The 13,991-nt window shown below is 37.9% G+C and overlaps 1 protein-coding gene across 1 annotated transcript in view; it reads right to left on the reverse strand.

Annotated features, from left to right (window-relative positions):
• LOC145939925 (uncharacterized) overlaps positions 1-13,991 on the reverse strand; it is a 307,103-nt gene that overhangs the window by 43,380 nt on the left and 249,732 nt on the right. The window lies entirely within an intron of this gene.

Genomic DNA, 13,991 nt, shown 5'->3' on the forward strand with positions numbered 1-13,991 from the left:
ATTTTTGACAGTTATCAGCTGATTTCTGTCAAAAAATATTAATCGAGAATAAGATATAACATATTATTTACAATATATTACTATTTTAATTTTTTAACATATTATTATTTTAAAATTTAATTAGCAAATTAACGCTTTAATCAGCTAATTTCTGTGAAAAAATATTAATCGAGTTTAAACAAACTTATATTATTATTTTTTAAATATTCTTTTTAACATAAAATCGAAGAATGGCGCGCGCGTAGCGCGCGCTTGTGTTGTTTTAGTTAATATCAAAAACGTTCTGACAGATCTATCGTGTCCCTCGGTACAAATACTACGCGTAATCTTTTCCCCGAAAAAAAAAAAGAGAGAAGGGATTGTGTCGGAGGGTGCGGAAAAAGATCTTCCGTTAACTAATTCGCGAGAGATTCTCTCGCAGGTCATCTGAAACGTGATACGGGCGTGAGACTCCTGCGCGGCTGTTACAACGAGAGACGCAGACGTTATATTTGAAATTCAGATGCTCGGATTGTTTCGCTAAATCAAGAGAAATGTGGCCCCGGTGAGTTTCAACGGCGAAATATCGTGCGCAACCCCCGTCGGCGCACCATGTAAGCCACCTTCATTCCACCGTCTTTCTCGGGCGGGCCGGAAGCGGGGGTGACTCGCGTGTGTGTTTATGGCTAAATCACTTTTGTTCTCGTCGGATGTCGCTTCTCCAGCAGCACATATTTTCAACTCTCTCCACCTGCCGTGATATCATCCCTAAAGATACGGTCGATTTGAAGGGAAAGGAACGGAGAGAGAAATGCAGAGACGTCTCGTAATAAAAGTACAAAAAAAATAGATTGTATGAAGTATAAAATATGCTGTTATTTGATGATTTTGCAATCTTATGCCAAGAGAATTTCCTCCGTCTTATACTAATTAGCATTTTTAGATTTAAATCGTGCGGTTCCAGAAAATATAAAACGTATGAAAATAATCAATAACTTTAAATCCATAAATATTGTTTGTATTTGCATACAAGTTTTAAATCTGATCGTCACGACAATTTACATATATGTTGCACGTGCATATATACGGAAGAAAAACGTGCAACATCCTGGGAGAGTAGCAAAGTTTTTCTATTACCAGATAACAATAGGCCTAGACGGTAGGGGAAGATTTGTGATCGTGATACGGAGAGAAAAAGAGGAAAGGAAGGAAAAAGGACGTTTCCGAGAGTGAAGAATCGCCGATTTTAATGGTCCTTTGTTAGAGCCGCGGCTGTTCGCGGCGAAGAAAAGAAAATCAATACCGTGCCTCGTCTCGAAAAGAGACCCATTTAATCCCTCGTTAAGTTCATCTTGTCGTCGAATTTGATTCATCGACAAGAGTTATCGGAAGAGTGCTTTGTTTTGTCGGCGATGTTTTTGGAACAATTTAACGAATGTATAAGGGTTGTGATTATTTCGCGCCTAAAAAAAAATGCGACTGTTACGAACGCGATTAGGACGAAAATTACAAGTGTAAATCGCGCGCATTTCGCAAACATACGTCGTGCTTGCAGCTTCCCTTCCTTATCCTCCCTATTTCTCACTCGGCAGGAATTCTCATAGCTCTTTGAAAATGAAACGGGATGCATTAATACGCAGACGCGTATCCCTCCACCGTAGCAATAATTCAGGGCCCTTTTTAGGAGATCGAGGATGATTTAAAGTGTATTGTAACACTGTTCGCACGTTGAATTTATGACGATTGCGCCCTGCACCGCAACTGGTAACAACCACTATTCTCGTTACACCTATTATGCCGTACTATTTTTATGGGCGCATCTTTTTATGGGTCCAAAAACGCGTGAGCGAGAGAAAAAAGGCAGACGCGATGGGAACGCGAAAGAGATAAAACGTTTCGGCTACCTGCTTTCATTGTCTGTGAAAGTGGAGCAGTTCTCAAGTTCCATCACTTTATTCCGCGTTCTCTGAATGGAGTACCGCAAAGTCTCGCTTTATGGGACTTTATGTGGGACCACGGAACGACGATTCAGTTTATAAAGTCTTTCTCTCTCCAGTTTTTCCTTCCGATTTAGCCGTCGCATCCAATTGCAGCATTCTTGTTCATTTTTCTTACGCCAAAAAAAAAAGAAGTAAAAAAAAATGGTAACAAAATTACTATGCCGTGCTAACTTGAAAAATTTATTAAATTTAACACACAACTTATATTTTAATCCTCTAAAAATTAAAATTGTTTTTAAATTGCAAAACATTTGTAACTGTAACTAATAGATACTAACAAGTATATAAAATATTCTTTTGTCTGCATTTACGATTTCTGTCTAATTAATTTTCTCGGGAGACATTTTTCTCGTATAGATTATAAATATCATAAATTTATATAGTCATAACTGATTACAGCGACTCTCTCTCTAATGAATGCGAGGTGTGATCATAAACTGGTCGGCATTCTGGTTTAAAACAGATACGCCAGACGAGAGTCAATAATCTCGTCTTTGTGTACAGCCACAAATCTGACGGTCACGCAATTCTTTTTCAAACTGGAGAGCGGTCAATCTCTCGTTGAGAGTCTCGGTCATCCGTCGTGTTTTTGCTCTCGCTTTCGACCCTCTACTCCACAGCATTTTTGCCGGTAAGTGTACGACAGTTTTCGGCGCCATAAATATGCTGAGCGCATTTGCAAGGGTGGGAGCCTCTCTTTGTTTGCTCCCGCTGGCGAAGTTTGCAGTGCGGGACCAGTGTGGGTGCCAAGAGAAAGGGAGAAAGGGAGGTAGAGAGGAGTGAAGAGGAAAGAGAGGAGCAATGGGAGACGAAAGTGGGTCGTGAGGACGCTATAAGGGGGAAAGGGACAAGAAAAGGGGGAACTGAAGTGAATCCGAGGAGGAAGGGGCCCGCACAGAGTTGAGTGGGGCCGTAGATTCTTCTAACGTAACTTTCGGCCAAAATAGGCGGTCCTTGGAATCTAATTATCGGTACGCCCGCTGGAAACTCTCCGGATTATTTATGCCTCTTCTTTGTTCGGCCACAGCACGGTCCCGTTCGCGTAGGGGAACAGAGCGGCAAGGGAGGAAAGATAAAAAGACACCGCCCGCGGAATACGACGGGGTACATCGCTATCGTAAAAAATACTCATCACGACGCATCTCTCTGCGATCGAAAGACGATGCGATATAACGATGAATCAAAGGTGGAGAGCGGTGTGAAAATGGAATTTGCAATCTCGCGCAGAATAATACAGTTTTTTTTCGACAATTACGAAAATCGAAATCTATTATATGCGGTCTTTGATGCAAAATAATTAACGGCTCTTGGAAAGAGAGCGCACACACGTCTACATACGGTTGCACGCGTGTGCGCAATTACACCCGCGGCGACGAGACAAAGGCTCGTTCGGTTCGCCGAGCACCGTGCGCAGAAGGTGCGGCGAAAATGCGACGCGTGTTAATAAAATAGCGGGCTTTAAACGAATTTAAATTAGGCCGGTTGCGTGCAAGCGAGCGCATCTGCGGCGAATTTATATATATGTGGGTCACCCCGCTTTGCGATTCCCAGCCTGTCGCACGTATCGCACTTACGCGCGATATTTATTATACGGTCGAAAGTCAATTGCGTCGACGCGCAATGGGAGATCGCTGTGGCTCGATTTTAAGTAACATCGTCGCTTGTTATCCCATATCTGCATAATATCCACCCAAATTGCATAAATATCCCCGCATATTTTGCGCGAGTCAATGACGAGGGCGCGAACAGGATGCATTAACGTCAAATGTGTCAAATTTTCGTTTCAGAGTGATATGTATAACATCGAGCACGTTATATCAATTAAATCAATTGCCGTCCTATCAAATTTTAAAATTTAAAATCGTAAAATGATATATAGATATATTACTTAAATATGTTATACCCCCCCCCCCCCATCTTCTCTCTTTCCCTTGTAAGAATAAATATAGCTAGGCACGATTCGCGCTAAGTATCCTCAATTTCGGCGCGCATCTTTCAAAAGCGACATGAAATATCCCTTTTGCATTCATGAGAGCGGAAGAGAGTCGTAAATAATAGATTATTTCCGGCACCCTCGACACAATCGGATTGAGAACATCCGTGTGCGTCAATATGGCAACCTATCTAATACATTTCCCGAATCAACGTACCGCAAGATGCACTATCTGCGAGAACGCAAGTCTTCCTCATCTTTGAAGGAAGGGAGAGTCGGAAGTGCACAGCTTTGCGCGCTTTACATTACATTACCGCGACGTGTAACGCTCGATTCACGCGCGCAGATGAGTAAAACCGGATACGTGGAAGCGCGGATGTAAACGTATTATAGGACGAAGCACGCGAAGGACATACGACCCTTTATAATCCGCTCGACGAGCACTCTCTCTGCGGGCGCAGATGTACGCTCATATCGAGATCCGGGGCTCATGGGATTCGCGAAATTGCCCCGCCCCTTTTATTGCCCGGAGCGAGATAATCGTGGTGCGAGATAAACGCGAGAAGCGCGCGTCTCTCTGCGCATCTCGCTGAAAGGATCTTAACCATTCATGGCCATGAAATATAGTGACCTAGTGACACGCGTCGCACTACTACGGTTTGCCGTTCGGTTTGTAACACCAGCCAGTGCACGGTGCACATGCTGATTTCGCTCGATTTCTCCCTCATCGCCTACGCTATCCAACTTGATTGGATACGATCGGTAGTATAAACTGCATCTGTGCAGCTTTTGATTGTTATATTTGCAATATGTAGGAGAACATCCCCTCTTGAATAAAAAATAAGATAAATGGAATTCGAAATAATTATTATATATAATTATTATACATATAAAATATTTTAATGTGCGATTCTTTCATGATATATATTGAGCTGTGTAAAATATTTTTAACATCTCCATGATTTTAGTAAAAAGCTTACAAAACATGATTCAAATAAAATCTCTTGAGTTAATCTGCGAAAAGAGCAAATAAATTAGAATAGCTTTTTAAATAAATTCTTTTTAAAATAAAATAAAGATTATATTATTTTTTAAAGTAAAGATAGATTAATCTGTATAACAATACTTTACTTAACGTTACTTAACTTAACTTGACGTCCAAGAAATTGATCGTTGAAAAAGGGGTAAATATGTAATACAACATTCTCTTTTCTACAGACTTAATCATGCGAGACTCTCGTAAGTTTTTCAGCATCTAAAAAATTTAGTCCTTCTAAATTGTATAATTTAAATTGCGAGCTATCCATCATTCAAAAACAGGCTTTGGCAACTGGCAACCGGGCTCATTTCCTGGGAACGCATCTCTCGCGCTTTTCACAGTTCGGTTCTATGCAACGGAGCCCTGCACTTTGCCAGTGGCGTCCTTGCACCGGTGCACGTGCATCTCGCTTATGGTTGCGTACCGGTTTCTGTTGTTCTACAACGTTACGGTGATGCGCAATGAGCGTGTTGGTTCCATAAAAGGCATACCTATGCCAGCGAGAGAGAGAAAGAGAAAGAGAGTGAAAGAGAGAGAGACGATACAATCGAGCAACCAACCAGTCAGTCGGTCGACCACTGACGTGCACGCATAAAAGAGCGCCGAATTTCAATGCCCTGTACCTTTATACTTTGGCCATTCTTTTCGACCATAAAAAGCGCACATTCCACGCTCCCGTATGCAACCGGCTTAAAACACACACACAGGTCTCATCATAAATCAGCTCCCTTGCCCCGCGATTCGCGCTCTCTTTCCTGCCCTTTCTCTTTCAGCTTATATTATTGCGCTCATGGCGTTCGCCAGTTTCATTAAGAGCGACGCGTTGCATGCACGTACGTACCAATCGTTTGCCTTCACCCTCTTTCTTCTACGCACGCATGCACTCGCTGACGGTGCCCCGTATAAAAGCGCGAACGCGAATCGTTCACGAGCGTGACTTACGGGCACGCACGAACGTGCTCCCTCGACGATTCACGGTCAACTTTGGAAATCGGAGAATCGAAAAAGAGAGAGAGAGAAAAAAAGGAGAGAGAGATTCTGCGACGTCGAATGTGTGAGAATAGACGGAGTGCGTTTAATGGCCACTTCGATGCACGACATCATCATTGATCGTGGCATGAGTTACTGTGGGAAGGATGTCGGAAATCGCAAGTGCTCATCCGAAGAAACATGAATTATTGCTGGCAACAAAGAAGAGAGTTTTTCAGAATATATTTTTTGCAAGATATATGAAGGATTTCCCTGTTTTCTTTCACGAGTTCTGATAGGGAAGCTAAAAAATATTTCGAGTGTTGTTTTCACTGTTGTAAAACACGCACGTTTAATTATTACTGATAAGAGAACTTATTTGATTTTTTTATCAACACTGATAACGATCTGATAATAATCGTGTTTAGAAATGTAAAATCAAAAACTGAATTCATTCCTGCATTGTGGCGCCTCCGCGCGATGAAGATAGCAGGCTATGAAAAGCAAACTTTTATCAGTACACTTATATTTTTACTTCAGAGATAGCATTATATAAATCTTTGATACGCGCTAATTCTTCATTTACACAGCCGTGCCCAACTGGCGTGTCATACCTTACATGATCGAGGAAATATGCAAGCCGAGATATCGTATCTGCACTTGTCAATAACACTTGTGATGAACGCAATTTTGAAATAAACTCCAACGCACATTAACGAGTTTCTATATCCAAAGCTAAATAAAAGTCGAAGGACATCAACTATAATATGTTAAATTATTTCTATAAATTGCGATAAAATAAATATATATTTATAATTATGACAGTAATCTAAAACTTTTTTTATTATGGAAAGTACTTTAATAAATATTGATATGACACTTTGTTTCGTATGCGAGAATAGTTTGACATATGTATGCTTTTTCCGAATTACCCCCCCAAAAAAGTATATCACGATATGGCAGATTGCACATCGGAAATAAGCATAATCCTTTTTATACATCGGCAATAAAAAGCGGCAGTAAAATGCAATTCCCTTACTGAGTATAAACTAGGGGTGATTTTTCGAAATGGACGAATGCTTCTTTCTAACAATAAGTGGGATAGGGGGACAAGTTGAAGGGGCAGACATGTCTCGAAAAGTTCGCATTTTAAATAATCGGTCTGAACGGCGTCTTTTTAAGCTGTCGCACGATTTTACGAGTGAGATCACAAAAATAGAGAATAAAGTAGAGAGCACACGAAAGAAAATATATCCGAAGAAAATAGAGGGCATCTAGAGAGGAACTGCAGTCTTTCCTCCTACCTCTTTTCCTCCCCGAGAGAGGGGCAGAATCTCGGCGAGAGTGGGAGCATTGCCGGTGCAGAAGGGGTGGTCTCTGCAAGCGTGGGTGGTCGAGGGTGGCCGGTGACGTCACGCAAGATGCAGCAGAGTGCAGCGATGCAGGGGGATGAAGCGAAACTGGGTGGAACTGGGCCAGTGGGTCTTCGGCAGTCATCTGCGATTTGCTGGATAGCTCCGCTGCATCGTTGCATAGCTGCTGCATTTTCGCGACGTGATTTTTACGGAAATTGTGGTTCTATTTAAATGCCCGTGCTTAATTTTTCGTTAGTGCGAGCGATATTCAAACGCACTGTACGTGATGTGTACGAAAAATCGGCGAATTAAATCGAAGATCTTGTGCACTCAGCAATGTCGAACGAAATGTTTAAAAAAACATATTTTGATTAAACGTGTGTGTTGAAATAAATTCTTTATGTATTTTTCTTTATATATAATATGTGCAATATTAGTTATGTCATTGTTATTGTTTTCTAAGTCGTACAAACTTTGAACAATATTCATCTACATACTGTTTAATAATCGCTTTTGCTTTGACTATAGTGAAGCTAACTTCGATGCAAATATTTTATATTTTATATTTCGATATTTTATAGATATTTTACAAAAAGTACAAAGGAACAATATTTCTTTGGCGAGTTATCCCGCATCATCTTTACACTTATATAAGTCAATATATAAAGTCAATATGATTTTTTTATTCATAATATAGATAATCAAGAAGTAACATCGCAGTTGCTTCTATGGCAATTAATTTATTAAAATGTAATCATAATTTTTGATGATTGATGAATTCTTTCCGAATTACATAATATTTGTGTAATTCGTATGACATTTTTTATTTATTCTGAGAGTATTTTTTGTATTATAATTAACTTTTAAGAGATTCTTTGTTTCAGTTCGTTAGGTTCCTTATCTTCGTTCTGTTTTTATAGTTGTTTTCACATCAGCACTTTTAATAGCATTTCATAAAAACAGATATGAGCGAGTCACACATTTATTCGTAATTATTCTTACACGTCATTATAAACTTTACAAAAAACATCGCACTTTAATTGTAAATAAAAATACTTTATATATATTTTAGCAATTCGTTCTAATTATTTTTCTTCTCAACCAAGCTTTATTTCCCTCTACTTAAAATAAATAATATATCTCTAAAATAAAATAAAAATATTTCAAGAGTGATATAAATGTAATAATGGTGATACTCATTGTCAGTTATGATTAATCAGTGCATTTTACTATGATTCAAGAAGTATTCATGTTCACCGCTGTTGTGAAAACAGGAGAGGCAGTGAATCATTTCTAGACGGTTTCTGAGTGGAAATGATCGATAACCCAAGATTCCAACTATATAAACATTTCTCAGATAAGTTTTACAATATCTGACTTTTTTATAAATAACATATTCAGTAAAATATAATAAATCACCATGCTTTCAATCTCGTCTGCAATATTATATAATATATAGAGTTTCTATTATTATATATCAATTATAATATAAGCTATATTAAAAAAATTTAATTTTAAAAAATTTAATTTAAAATCTGTAAATTTCATAATAGATTTTAAATTACGAGTAATCGCCTCTAATAAACACTCGCATATAAATCTTTTCAGTCATAACTCTTCACGGGTTTGTGTATTTTACTTTTTCGAAATATCACACAACACTATCGGCGTTAGTTTTTATCTCTCGTTTGCTTGACACACGATGTGATACGGTTCTTTTGTCTTGACGCGATTTCAATGCAAATTCTGTAAATTCCACCGCGCAAAATAACTCGTTCACCAACGCGGTTGGTTTGCATATTCGTCGTGTTCGTCGATTTAACAGACAAACACGATTCAACGATAGGCAGTTTGACGCTTGTTTCTCCCCCCGCAAAAAGAATCGTCGAAAGTGGCTTTCATTGTATCAACGCGTTTGATTTACATTTCATACGGTTTGCATATACGTGTATGTATAAGCGTGTGCACACATTGCTATAGTTTTCGACGATACCACTAAGTATCGCGTATACATATATGTCAAAGTAATTAGCATGGACGAGCTAAATGTTAATGAAGAATCATAAACATCGTTGTTGCTCTCGATTTTCATATGATTTTTGTAAATGGGGAAAAAATGTCATACTTCTTTTTTACCATCTCGCAAAAACTAAAGATAAAAAACATGTACGCAATTTTCCAATATCGCGAATTTCCATCGACTAATCTTCGACTTTTGTTATTCATTCAGTTAATATAACAAGATCTTATCCGATCGTATAATTTTCTTCTCTGATCAACTAATGCAGTAAACATAAAACTTGACTAGAAAAAAAAAAAAAAAAAAAACAATGCAGCAAAACGTGGCATTTTTTTTATCTTCCTTCTTTTTCACTGAATCTCGTGCACTTTTTGTGTTGCGGTCACAAAGATGACTTTATCCGTGATATATACACTCTTATCAGATCGGCAGAGATGCGTACAAATCACATTTCCATTCGCACAATCTTTGTCTTCGTGACCTCTGCCCTCTCGTCACGCGCCACTGCTAACGCAGAATCCGCAGAGATGTTGCACAAGATCTACGCGACGTATCTGTTGTGTAATGGGCGCGACCGCGATGTTTGTTACATTCCGCGAGCCGCATTTCGGGAAGATAAGAGTTACGAGTGAACCGGCGCAATCGAGAGATATTACGTAAAGGCGTTACTTTATTAGTATTCTGTTATAAATAAGCACACAACGTGTGTTCTTGAAAAATATATCAACGTAATAAATAGCTAAACAATTAAATAGAAAGTTACTTTGATTTATATATTCTAGAAGCAGTCCTACGCGTAAGAACAGTCAATATTGAAAGTGAAATTTTACGTATATAAAATTATACGTAATTTATGTGCCACGTTACAACAAGCTTGCATTCTTTTGCGCAGTACGCAACTGTGTGTTACTCGTTATCGATGTTGCGATTTCTCTGTATAAATTGCACGTTCGACGACGAGCGATAAATCATTAATGAACATTGTCGCGATAGCGAAGCTTTATCTAATCTTCGTCTATTCTTTCGTCGCATAACACGCTCCGCGCCTAATCCATTGAAAAATACCTATAACGTGCAAGTATCACGCGCAGGCATGTGTTAAATCAGTATTCGTTACATGATTATGAATGTTCTAAATAATACCGTTATACCCGGTGTCATTTCGCTATCGTCGTTTATAAATCGTATGGATCGACATTAATTTTTTTTGCTCTTCTCGCTACATCGTTCGAGAGGTGTCTATTTAACGCCCATATTTATATATCTGCGAAGTTAATAGAATGTAGAAAACGCGTCTTCACGGTCGATCGAGTCGCATCTACGACGCGACGTGATACTTTTGTAACGTTCGATGCAACACCATCAACCAGGGCTCTCTTACTTATCTCGATCGCTAATGATTTACGCATTACAAATCGTATTCATGATCACATTGCGCGTATGTGTTTGTTATTAGACCGGCTAATTGATGACCAGGCTTTCGATATCTCAGTGATTAGTCGTGCGCAAATAAGCGATTGCGCTCTTGTCCCTAGTATACTAAACTCATATGAATAAACCCGTTATTCTCGATCACTCGTCTTCAGACACGTCATCGAGATCGTGTATCTCTTGTTGCGAGCATATCGAAGAGAATAATTGAAGAGCGAGTACTGACATTTCTATGGTGTGACAGTGATTCATGATAATCGCAATCATATCTAAAATTTCTTCAACAATATATTTTTTTTTAGTAAAAATTAAATATCAAATACAATAATTAATTTTACGTTACAATTTATTTTTTGTCGATTTCTTTTATCACGGTTTAACAGTAAAAATCATTTGTTATGATAACGTTTTTATTTGACTAAATTAATATTTAATATTTAATGCGTTAAAGAACACAAATAGAATGTATCAAATTTCATTTTTCATTTTATCCTGAGGTGTGATGAAATGTACATTATAAAAAGATCGAAATTTTCTCGCTCATAGAATGAAACTCTTTAATATCCTCTCGTGGAGCTCGAAGGGCGTGTTTGCACATCGAATCATAATAATCATTTTGCTCGTGGGTGGGAGCGGTGGAGCCTATGGCAGGGAATAATATACATGATGAAGGTCAGACTTGAATTGCGTCTCAACGATGCAACCGGTACATATGCCAGGAGTTGGCGAGAGGACGAAAAGGAAGAAAGAAAAATGGAAAAAAAAAAACGACCGTCTGAAGCACAAGACGAGAGATCAACTGCAACGTACGGGAAGGGGAATTGCATCGCACGGAAGGGTCAGATAAAAGAGAGGGAAGATATCAGTACGTTCGAGCGTTGAAATGGATTATTGCGAACCAGTAACATAGCTCAAAATTCAGCCACTCTCTCAAGACGTACTGAATTATAAATGTTTTATCATCGTAATTAAAAATAGTATACGTTAGCAATTCGTTCCAATAGTAAAAAAAGGAAATTCTTTCTAAAAAAAACGCAATTCAATCCTCTCCTATACGCGAGCGCGTATTATCTTCGCAGAATATATAAAATCATGATTTATTAATAAAATTTTACGTAACACAAAAATATGAGTGAAAAACATGTCTGGGAAAACCGCGTTTCTTTGATTTTAGATAAAAACTTGCGAGTATTTATATGATTTCTCTATCTTATACGAGTCAAGTTAAAGTGAAAAGTCAAGCAACAAAGATGTAAAAATATTTGAAAGTAAAAGAGAGAGAGAAAGAGATAAGAATTACAAAAACAATATTGATAAATTCTTCTAAAAAATACGAGAAACACATTGATGGTATAAGTGATACGGATAAATCCGGCCGTTCTTCTTCCAGCCCTCGATCGGAAAGCTTTAATAGTGGGTGTCCTAATCGCGAGTGACAGAATCTCGAACACGTTCCTGCCCTGGCGAGCGTGTGACACCCGCGTCCCAGCGCACAAATGTCAAAAGATAAGAACACGGTCGGAAGAAATTATAGTGTTTGCGCTAGGTATCGACTGTCGCAGTCCCTTTTACCGCGAAGAAGAAAACCATTTAGACGTCGCTCGCAGCAGCCTTCAAATTTCGTCTATATGCGACGAGGCGATTCCCTTCCGAACGATCGATAAGTCGGAGGACCCGAGAACAAAGAACGTCCATCGTGAGCGCTACAGATTTCGGAGCAATTTATACGTGTGTGTCACTTTAGAACAATCTAAAAGCTCACATCTACACATGTTCTATTTATGTATTCATTAATTTTACGTGTCCTTTCAATTCCAACATTATTTTACATAATTATTATAGAATATTATATTATATTATAGAATTATTATAGAATAGCAATATGATTACATTTGCAATATAATAACTTATTATTAATAATAATAAGTTATTATATAATAAATTGTTATTAATAATTATTATTAAAAATTATTATTAATAATTAATAATAAGTTATTATATAATAAATTGAATTGAAAAAGTAGAGGGTAAGAGATAAAATGAATAAAATATTTATCATCTTAAAATCAAAATTGTTTATCGTAAATGAATTTAATAAAAACTCGGAGATATTTTTTAACGGCATTATTTACATACCGCTGCGCGTAGCATGATTTCATTAACACTTGAGACAGTGATTAGAGAGGATGTTGGATACACATTATTGGTAATAATCTGTTTACAGTTATACTAATTGTAAGCTAGAGTCGAGTGCTCGGATAATAAGAGCTGTTGCCTGCATCTTCTCACGTAATGTCGCATTCTCTATCATAAATATGTCAGACGCAAGGCATCCGTGACAAGAACTGGACGACAGACAGACGCAGGCCTTACACAAGATTGTGCTCGACTTCTGCGAGAACAGATGGCACAAAGGAGACATGTTTCTCACGGAAACGGATCGCTTTTTTAGTTTCTCAGTCATGATCATTCTTTTACATACGAGAAACATCGATATATGTTTTTACATTTTATTCTCACACGATTAGTCAACGATTAAAAAACCACGTACGTTTCGGAAGAAAACGATCTCTGAAAAATATTTAAATAATTGTTATTTAATTATCATATATAAAATAATTGAAAAAATTGAATAAATTTCTTTATGTTACAAAAACTATTCGTTTTTATTACATTCATTTACGTTGATAAAAAATTTTGATGTTAGGGTGATAAATATAATAATTCTTATAAAAGAGAGGAGAGATATATATTCTGCTATTTTTTTTTATTAACGAAATCATAAGAAAGCTTCGCATAAAATCTCCATAACGAATCGCATAAATCGTTGTAATCTTCGACTGGACGACATTTTAGAAACGATAGACTCTCTTATTTTGTGAAATAAAGATGAGCGTATTCTTTCGGGCAAGAAGGAGTCCTTGAAATTAATTGAAATGTGCCCGGTCGAAATGGTTGAAGACAATTTATTTTTTCTCGTATAAAATAATAATACTGTCTGATTTTATTCGGTTCAACCGGTGTGGCGTATTTCGGATTATATAATGGGCCGAAAAAAGCGATCGGCGAATATATATAACCGTAATGTGTATTTTCGATTCTTCCTTCTCTCTCACGTTAAATTCCCGCAACGCATACGATACCTGTTTTCGTATCGTGATTATGTAAAAGCGATCCATAGAAGGAAACTCGCGGCGACGTCGTCGACGATTGCACAAGATTACCACGACGCACCGAATTTGGGACTTGTGAATGGATTTATTCC

The sequence above is a fragment of the Prenolepis imparis genome, unplaced genomic scaffold, assembly GCF_030444845.1.
Source record: "Prenolepis imparis isolate NDT839.2.m4 unplaced genomic scaffold, iyPreImpa1.0 SCAF_8, whole genome shotgun sequence".
NCBI classification, from domain to species: Eukaryota; Metazoa; Arthropoda; class Insecta; order Hymenoptera; family Formicidae; genus Prenolepis; species Prenolepis imparis.